The following is a 9,274-nucleotide window of genomic DNA, read 5'->3' as shown; positions in this document are numbered from 1 at the left end:
TAAACTATAATGTAGAAAAAGTTTTCAGTTCTTCCCAAGGAATGGCCTAATAGAAGGTGGTGACAGTAGATAATGGTTGATGGAAAACAGGCAGGAGAGAGCCATTTTTCAGAAAGTTCTTCTTTCTAACCAGTTTCTTTACCAAGTTTTCAATCATCTTGGCACTCATGATTACCTTTCACTCAAACTTCAATTCAAATAAAGATATAACACACAAAAAATACCTCAGGGGCAAAATAAAGGCAAAACACCGCAGTGCTTTGAAATACACAAAAATTGCACAGTTGCACTGAGGGATTACAGGAGATGCTCCTCTCCATCCCTCTTGCTTGGTATATGTTCCCAAATGTGGCCTGCGGTTCAAATTTGTTTTGCATGACATTCTCTGGCTGGAGAATTGTGTGGAGAAAATTGTCTTTGCTTAAAATGGTAATGTCAAAATATCACTTTTTATATCAATTGTACTTAGTGCCTTTTTGGTTGAAAAAGTTTTATGGTAATAAATGGAGTCATCAATGACTTGGTTTGGTCAAATACTAGTCGACATGTTGCTGTGAAGGTATTTTTTTGGATGTAATTAACATCTACAATGAATGGACTTTAGGTAAAGCAGATGACCCTCCATGATGTGGGTGGTCCTCATCCAATCAGTTGAAGGCTTTAAGAGAAAAGACTGCGGTTTCCTGAGGAAAAAGGAATTCTGTCTACAGATCGCAACAGCCAAATGCTGCGTGAGTTTCCAGGCTGCGGACTCAGGACCACGATATCAACTCTTACCTGAATCTCCAGTTTGCTGGCTTGCCGCATAAATTTTGGACATGTCAGTCCCCACAATTTCATAAGACAATTCCTTAACATCTCTCTACATAGGTAGATAGATATAGATACCTATAAATATATCTATAGTTATCATAAATATATCATATATGTCTTACGTTCTTGGAATATACCATTGGTTCTGTTTCCCTGGAAAATCTTGCCTAATACAGCAGGTGTTATAATCACCTTTTGATAGATAACCTTGGAAAAGTTTGAAAACTTTCCCAAGGACACAAGGGGCACGTAGGGGATCTAGGTTTCAAACCCAAGTCTGTGTGACCCAACAGCCCTTACTCTTCCCACTGCTGAGAAGGGGTAGAGGGGAGGAGCGTGGCACCTTGAAGATCAAATATTGCCTGAGTCACTCTCTCCGGAAATACTAACCCAGGAAAAAGCTTTCCATGAAGCAGAAGATTAAATGAAAAGAGTCATTTTTCAGGGACAGCTGTGGCCTTTACCTTGGATCTTGTATCTCAAGATTCTCAAATCGAGTTCCTGAAAGATTTGGCTTTAAGATGCCAAAAGCTTATTCCATCTTATTGGGAATAAGATGCTGTAGGAGAGAAAAATCATCTGATGCTGTCTGGCTTGCTTTAGGACCTCTGCTTGTAGAGGCTCCTATGGCTGCAGCCAGCTCATGATGGAGCATTTACTGTGTGCTAGATGTTTATCTACCTTACCTGTAATCCTTACGGTAGTCCATAGTTTGGTTTCTGCTGTAACAACAGACAAACCCATGTAACACCTGATGTGGTCCAGGCAGATCTTGTAATGATGCCATTGGCCATCTATGGCCTCCAAGCTTGTCTGCTTACCTGTCTCAGGCAAGAGAGTGACACATGCCTTCCCTTTTGTGCCAGGAGTGAGAGGTAGTCACACGACCCCACCAATGGGGTGGGGGGGGGGTGGCTGGGAAATGTAGGGAAGCCTGTGAATCTTTGGTGAGCTCTAGTGGACCCTACCAGACCCTCATTTTAACGACGAGGAAGGTGAATCTCAGAGAGAACGTGTGACTTGTGCACCCCAGGTCTTAAGGCTCCTATGTCATTTCCCACAAGTAAACTCTACTGTAGTTACTTCAAAATGACTCAAAATGATCTGCCTGTGCTACCCTTGGATGGATGCCAACCATTCCCCCTCCCCACCAAAAGGAATCCCACTATTGCTCATACAATGCAGCAGAGCAGACACCTGCTAAGTTGGCATACTTTGCACCAATGCCACATTTCCTTACCCAGCCTTGACGAAGGTCTGATCATGTATTAAAAAAATTATCTATCCCGCTGTGGTGGCTGTATCCCCTCCATCTGTCCCTTGCTGGGCGAAATCTGCTACAGCTGCAAGTGACACCTGCTAGAGAACCAGACGAGGTACCTCGGGGGTGTGGGGCAACTTAGCAGGTGGATGCTAAAAGCTGGCAACCACTTGGCCACAATTTTCTTATCCTTTTGTAGCCTTAAAGGAAATAAAAACAAAGAAAATGAAAGGCAAGGTGGGGGACAAAGGCTGGTACTGTATATCAGGACTTTTATTTTCAATGCAAATATATCATTTCATATTTGCCTGGTGGAGAGGGAGGGCGACCCACCCTCCATCCTAACCCAGATTGCAGCAGCATACTCTTGTGTGGGTGAAACTTGAGTTCAGGCTGCAACTGATCTGCTGTTGGGGAGGTAGCAGAAGCTCAGTGCCAGGAGCTCCATTTTTCTTCTTGTTTTTTTCAGTGAAAGGAAGAATCGAGGACCACATTCCAGACCTTTCCACCTTCCCCATTTACTTGGTTCTTCCTCTGCTGAATCACATCCTTTGAACACTAGCACTGTAGTTAACAACTCGATGTTCCTGCCCTGGAGTGAGACTGGACCCGGGGCTAAGTTCTGACCTGGCTACTTACCTGCTCTGTCACTTTGGACATTTGGACAAGGTATTTCATCTTTCTTCCTTTCTTTTTTTTTTTTTTTCTTCTTGTTGTTGTTAGTTCCCTGAACAGGGATTGAACTCGTGCCCTTGGCAGTGAAACCTCAGAGTTCTAACCACTGGACAGCCAGGGAATTTCCCTGGCCTTGAGCCTTTTTTTTTTAAATTTATTTGTTTATTTTATTTATTTTATTTTTGGCTGCGTTGGGTCTTTGCTGCTGCACGCGGGCTTTCTCTGGTCGCAGTGACCTGGATCTACTCTTCGTTGCGGTGCACGGGCTTCTCATTGCGGTGACTTCTCTTGCTGCAGAGCACGGGCTCTAGGCGTGTGGGCTTCAGTAGTTGTGGCACGCGGGCTCAGTAGTTGTGGCTCGCAGGCTCTAGAGTGCAGGCTCAGTAGTTGTGGCGCATGGGCTTAGTTGCTCCGCGGCATGTGGGATCTTCCCGGACCAGGGCTCGAGACTGTGTTCCCTGCATTGGAAGGTGGATTCTTAACCACTGAGCCACCAAGGGAGCCCGGTATTTCATCTTTCTAAGGCTTAATTTCCTCATCTATAAAATGGGATAAAATATCACCTAATTCATAGCATTTTTACAAGAATTAAATGAGTCCATGCAGGCAAAGTACTTAAGGCTTAACACAGTGTTAGATACATACTAAGCTCTTCCAAAGTGGGAGCTGCTGTTACCAACAGAAGTAGTAACATTAGTAGTAGGGGTAGGAGTTTTCCTGACTTATGGGACCATGTGAATTTTTCAGTTGGTAGGTGAGACGGTAGCGAGAAGTGGGCTGAGGCTTGGCCAAGGGCACGTCAATCTAGCTGAATAAATACCTCTTCCCGTGTTTAACACCAAGTGCAGTGATATAAAGACAATGTGGATTTTGAAGTCAGACAGACATAGGTTGGACTTGGCTGCTCTGTCATTTATGACCTTGTGATGTTGGGCCTGTCACTCAGCTTCTCTGAACTCCATCTGTAAAACAGATACGTTCATGCCTTGTGGTTCCACAGTCTGGGGGTAGGTGGGGATGGTATGACTTTTCTGACATAGAGGAGATCAAAGAAGAGAAGATGAGCTTATATACAGGAATGAGAAAGGATTCACTTTGAAAATAACCAGTTAACTTTTCTTCATTCTGTAAGTGCTTCACCCTCATTTCATTTAAATAAAAAAAGAGAAAATTCAAATAAGCAAAAGAGAAAAAGCTACCCAGGATCCCTCAACCCAAAGACAGCCACTGCCAACATCTTGGTTTTGAGCCAAGAAAAATGTCTTGGTGGCCAGGGTGATAAGATATGAAAACAGACCTCCCAGAGAGAAGGACTTTGGACATGGAAGCAGCCACCATCTGGGGTCAATTGTGCGGCCGTTGCCCTGTTGGAAGCAGAGGGCTCCGGCAGATGACAGGCCCAGCCCCCTGCTATGATTTAGTATAAGGGCAGTGTCATCAGCTGTCACCCTGCAAGGAAGTTATCTTACTCCGTACGCCAACGTGGGGGCCAAGGTGGCCACAAAAAAAGTTAGTTTTAAAGACCCTTTATCAAACGGGAAGCAGGACATAAATTAAAATCTAGTGTATCCAGTACATCATTGTGCCCTCACTCTCTCCTTCCCTCCTTTTTTTCAAGTCTTAGCCCCGGTGTCAGTTCTGAGCTCCACACAGCTCAGGGCTCACAGTTCAATGATCAAGGTAGACAAAGAGGCAGTGACATCAACATGATGGGCAGTAAGACAGAGGGGACTCCAGGTAGCCATGGAGCCCTAACGAGGGTGGGATGCTCCCACCTCTGTCTGGATTGTAAAGCCTCCCAGGCGTCCCCTGTACTCCCCTGCACAGCTCTCAGCCCACTGGCATAAATCCACTGTCTATCTTTCCTCATGAGTATAAGCCCGAGGAGGGCATTTCTATCCCCAGTGCCTAGCCAGTGCCAGCTGGGGAGATGCTCAGGGAGTACTGACCAGATAGATGCTGTTGAAAGAAAGTGTGAGTTGAGAGGTGTTTGTGGTGGATACCAACTGTCTTGTTCTGTCCAGTATCCCTTCTTCCCTTTGTCTGGTTCCCATAGCATCTTTCTCAATCACCCCTTCCCCGATCCATAGGTTTAGTGGGGCTGCTGGTCCCAAACCCTGGAGGACACAGAGGCACAGGACACAGCTTGGCCGATCAGATTCTCTTTCTCCCAGGGACAGACGTGATTAGAGGAAGGATGTGATTGAGCCCGGAAAGAGGACTGAATTCATTCTGCTGCTGGCTCTCCCCAACTTGGCTGCCCAGTTCTTTCCTAGAATCTCAGAGGAACCTTGGTGTCTTTCCAATAGAGCTTTCCTTTGAATTGAAGTTGGTCCGAATACATTTATCTTGCTTGATAGAAAAAAGAAACTAACATGCTCTTTTCTTTCTTTAAAAGTTTTAATTGAGATGAAATTCACAAACAGAAAATCAACCACGTTAAAGTGTACAATTCAAGGGCATTCAGCGCAGTCACAGTGTTGTGCAACCATCACCTCTATCAAGTTCAACAGCATTTTCATTACCCCCAAAACAAAACTCTGCACCCATTAGGCAGTCACGCCCCACGACCCCTCCCTGAGCCCCTGGCAACCACTAATCTGCTTTCGCTCTCTATGGCTTTACCTATCCTGGAGGTTTTGTATAAGTGGAATCACACAATATGTGACCTTCTGGGTCTGGCCGCTTTCACTTAGTATAGTGTTTTTGAGGTTCACCCACATTGTAGCATGTATCAGCACTTCATTCCTTTTCATGGCTGAATAATATTCCATTGAACCTTATTGGATGGACCACATTTGTTTATCCCTTCATTCACTAATGAACATTTGGCTTGTTTCCACCTTTCGGTTATTGTGAATAATTCTGAAATATTCTTGAAGAATGACTATGAGTTTGGCAGGTGAAGAAAACGGGAGAGGAAATTTAAAGAAAAGGGGACAACAAATTCCAGAGCAGAGAAATGTTCCTACACGGTCTCTCCTCTTTGTGCTTTTTCAGGCTACAGTTGAGTCTCCACACAGCAGCTACAGGGATCTTTCCAAAATGTACATCAGATGGCCTCACTTTCCTGTTGAAAACACTCCATTCCATATTACATTTCCTCCCGCTCGCTCTGCCGTGGCCACAACACTGCTCTCATGTCTGTTCCTACAACACACAAGCTCAGCTCCACCTCAGGGCCTTTGCACCTGCAGGACACCGGCAGAAACGCCCTTCTCCCCGAACTTCTTAAGGCCAGCTTCTCCTCATCGTACAGATACCACCTCTGCAGCGAGAACTTCCCAGCTACCCCGGAATGTTCTCCTCATCCACACCCACCACCCCAGGTCACTCGACTCTCTCATTTTCTGAAGAATGACAAACGACTTTTTTGTTCATTTGTGGTGTGTGGTTTTTGGTTTTTTGGTTTGGTTTTGGTTTTTGTCTTTGGTCTCCCCCTGTTCTGTGCTCTTTTCCTTCATCAAAACAGAATCTCCAAGAGGGCCAGGGATTCATTGAATCCCCAGTGTATAGAAGAGTGCCTGGCATATAGAAAGTGCTCAATAAATAATTGTTTAATGAGCAGTTGGCTGGGCGTGACCCATTGGAGAACTGGCAAGGAATATGGTGGGGCTGGTGCAAAGAAAGCAAGCCAGAGGTCCGTGGATTGTGGCAAAAACATTGACTGTGTCTAGATTTCCCAAGATGCCTCTTTATGCCAGCCTTATTCTACTTTAGCTTTAGAACTTCTCTGATTTGATTATTTCATACTACTGAGGGGATGGAATTCTTATCTATTACTTCTGTTTCAGAGTCAGCATAAAAACCCTAGAAGAGAGTTGATCCTGAGAAGTGACTTTGCAAAGGGGAGGCAGAATGAACAATGGGAGAAGGCAGAGCACACTTATGTTCTCTTTCAGCGCTGTGTGGCTTCTGACAAATCACCTAACCTCTCTGAAGTTCAGGTTTCTCATCAGCAAAAATGGCATCTTTGAGAATAATATTCTATTATATGGATATACTGCATTTTGTTTATTATTCACCAGCTGATGGACATTTGGGTGATTTCCACTCTAACTATTATGAATAAGGTTGCGTGAAATTCACATACAAGCCTTTGTGGGGAGACGTGTTTTGATTTCTCCTCGGTAGATACCCAGGAACGAAATTGCTAGGTGATATGGTAAATTTATGTTTAACATTTTAAGAAACTACAAATCGTTTCCAAAGTAGCTTCGTCATTTTCTATCCCCACTAGCCACATGTGAGGGTGAGGGTTTCTCCACAGCCTCGCTGACGCTTGGTGATATCTGTCTTTCTGATTATAGCCAATCCCTAGTGAAGGCATGAAGGTGAAAGGCATGCCCTAGTGAAATCCATGAAGTGGATTTGCATTCCGTGGTAGCCAATGATGTTGAGCATCTTTCATGTGCTTCTTGTCTTACCACTCATTTTCTTTACTGCCTCTGTGCTCACAGTCTCATCTTTCACCTTAAATCAGTCACACCCTCCACAGTCAAACCCTGGACCTTGTCATTACCTCCCTCATAGTCTCAAATTTGAACATTCCACTCTTAACTATCAACATCTTTCCAGCTCACTATCTTTCCGCCTCCAACAATTTTTGCAGTGCTAACAGGATCAAATTATATTGATCCTGACAGTGTTTCACTGTCTCTCATCCTCTGCCATGTCTTCATTTTTGTTCTTCTCCACTTGAGATTCCATGAGCTATCATTAAAGTCATTCCTTTGCACCTCCCTCTGTTTATTGTGTTCTCCTGGTAAAACTACAGCGCTGGTTGCATCTAGTGAGTCATCTGTTATGCATGTGTGCTCACAAACTGAACATGGCTCAAGAAAAACCACTCAACCAGGCCCTTCTTTAAATTCATGATCACAACCCTCGAAGCGTGTTTGGTCATGTCTGGCAATCATCCTATCCCACCCTGTGTACTGACTATCCTATTCCCCAGGTGACTATTTCATACCTTGTCCTTTTTTTCTCAAACCTTCAAGAAATCCTCTCTGAGTCTCATTCTTAGCTGACGTCGTTGCTTCCTATTTTGTGGAGAAAATAGAAACAAGTATGAAGACACAGCTAACCATATCTATCCACCTACGAGCATCTGTTCCTACTCTCTTCCTTCCTGTTCTATGGATGGAAAGTCCTTGTTGCTATTTAAGGCCATCTCACTGCTCATGCACTGAAACCCACCCCCTCTTATGTATTCACAGAAATTGCTCCAGGAATCGTTCTCTCTTCTGCAGCAGCAGCCTCTGTTATGCTGTCATAACTCCTGTCTTAATTAAGCATTCTTTTGATTCCACACCCTTTACAACTACTCTCTTCCTCCATTTCTCTGCTCCTAGTAGTAGAAAATTCCTTGGTGGATTTGTCTTCCATACTTACTTATCTCCAGTTCATCTCCTCCAAGTCTTTCTTGAACTCACCCCAATCAGGATTTCACTCTGCCCATTCATCACAGCAGCCCCTGTCAAAGCTACAATGACCTTCAATGTTGCTAAATCCAATGGTCCATTCTTGGGTCTCATTTGACTTGACCTATAGCAGCATTTCACATAGTCACTTCTGCCTTCTTGAAGCACTTTTCTTACTTGCCTTTACCTCCTACCTCACTGGCTTTGTGTCTCATTTGCGAATTCTTCCACATAGGCCAACTTTCAAATATTAGTTATTCTTGGCTTTGTCTTTGGACCTCTTCTCCGTCAAAATTCACTCCAAGAGTGGTCTCATCCGTACACGTGAGTGTAAACCCCTCTGCAAACCACGACCCCTCCAATGCTATCCCCAGCCTGGACCTCTGCTCCACGTGCACATACCCAATCGCCCTCTCACAATTTCCACCTGGATGTCTAAAACACATCTCAAGTTTAACATGTGCAAAACAGACCTCTTAATTCCCACCTCCTCCAAATCTGCCCCTCCACTTCTTCACCATGTCAGTTCACGGAAATGCCATTTTTTTCAGTTTTCCTAATAAAATATTCAGGGGTCCTCCTTGATTCCTATATTAGTTTGCTGGGACTGCTATAACACAGTGCCACAAACTGGGTGACTTAAATGACAGAAATGTATCTTCTCATTGTTCTGGAAGCTACAAGTCCAAAATCAAGGTGTCAGTAGGTTTGGTTCCTTCTGACGGCCATGAGGGAAGGATCTGGTCCAGGCTTGTAAACGGCTGTCTCTTCCCTGTGTCTTCACATGGTCTTCCATGTGATGCATCTGTGTCCATCATGTTTGGAATAACACTGTCTCCTTACAAGGTCTTACTGATTATTAGCCTCCCACCTACCCCGTAACATTTGTTCTTTGATCGTCTGCCCCATCATATCAGGCACCTTTCTCCGTGCCTTTAGCAGGGCAGGTTTTCCTCCATCTGAGAGCTTTTACTCTTCTCTCTCCCGGGGAAAATCTTCCCTTTAGTTCTTCACATAACTGGCTCCTCCTCATGGTCAGGGCTCATCCCAAATGTGACCTGTTTGACTACCCAGGTAGCCTTCCTCTGAATTTACTCCATCT

Source organism: Lagenorhynchus albirostris, chromosome 17 (assembly GCF_949774975.1).
Source record: "Lagenorhynchus albirostris chromosome 17, mLagAlb1.1, whole genome shotgun sequence".
Classification (NCBI taxonomy): Eukaryota; Metazoa; Chordata; class Mammalia; order Artiodactyla; family Delphinidae; genus Lagenorhynchus; species Lagenorhynchus albirostris.
Note: the sequence above shows the minus strand (reverse complement) of the source record.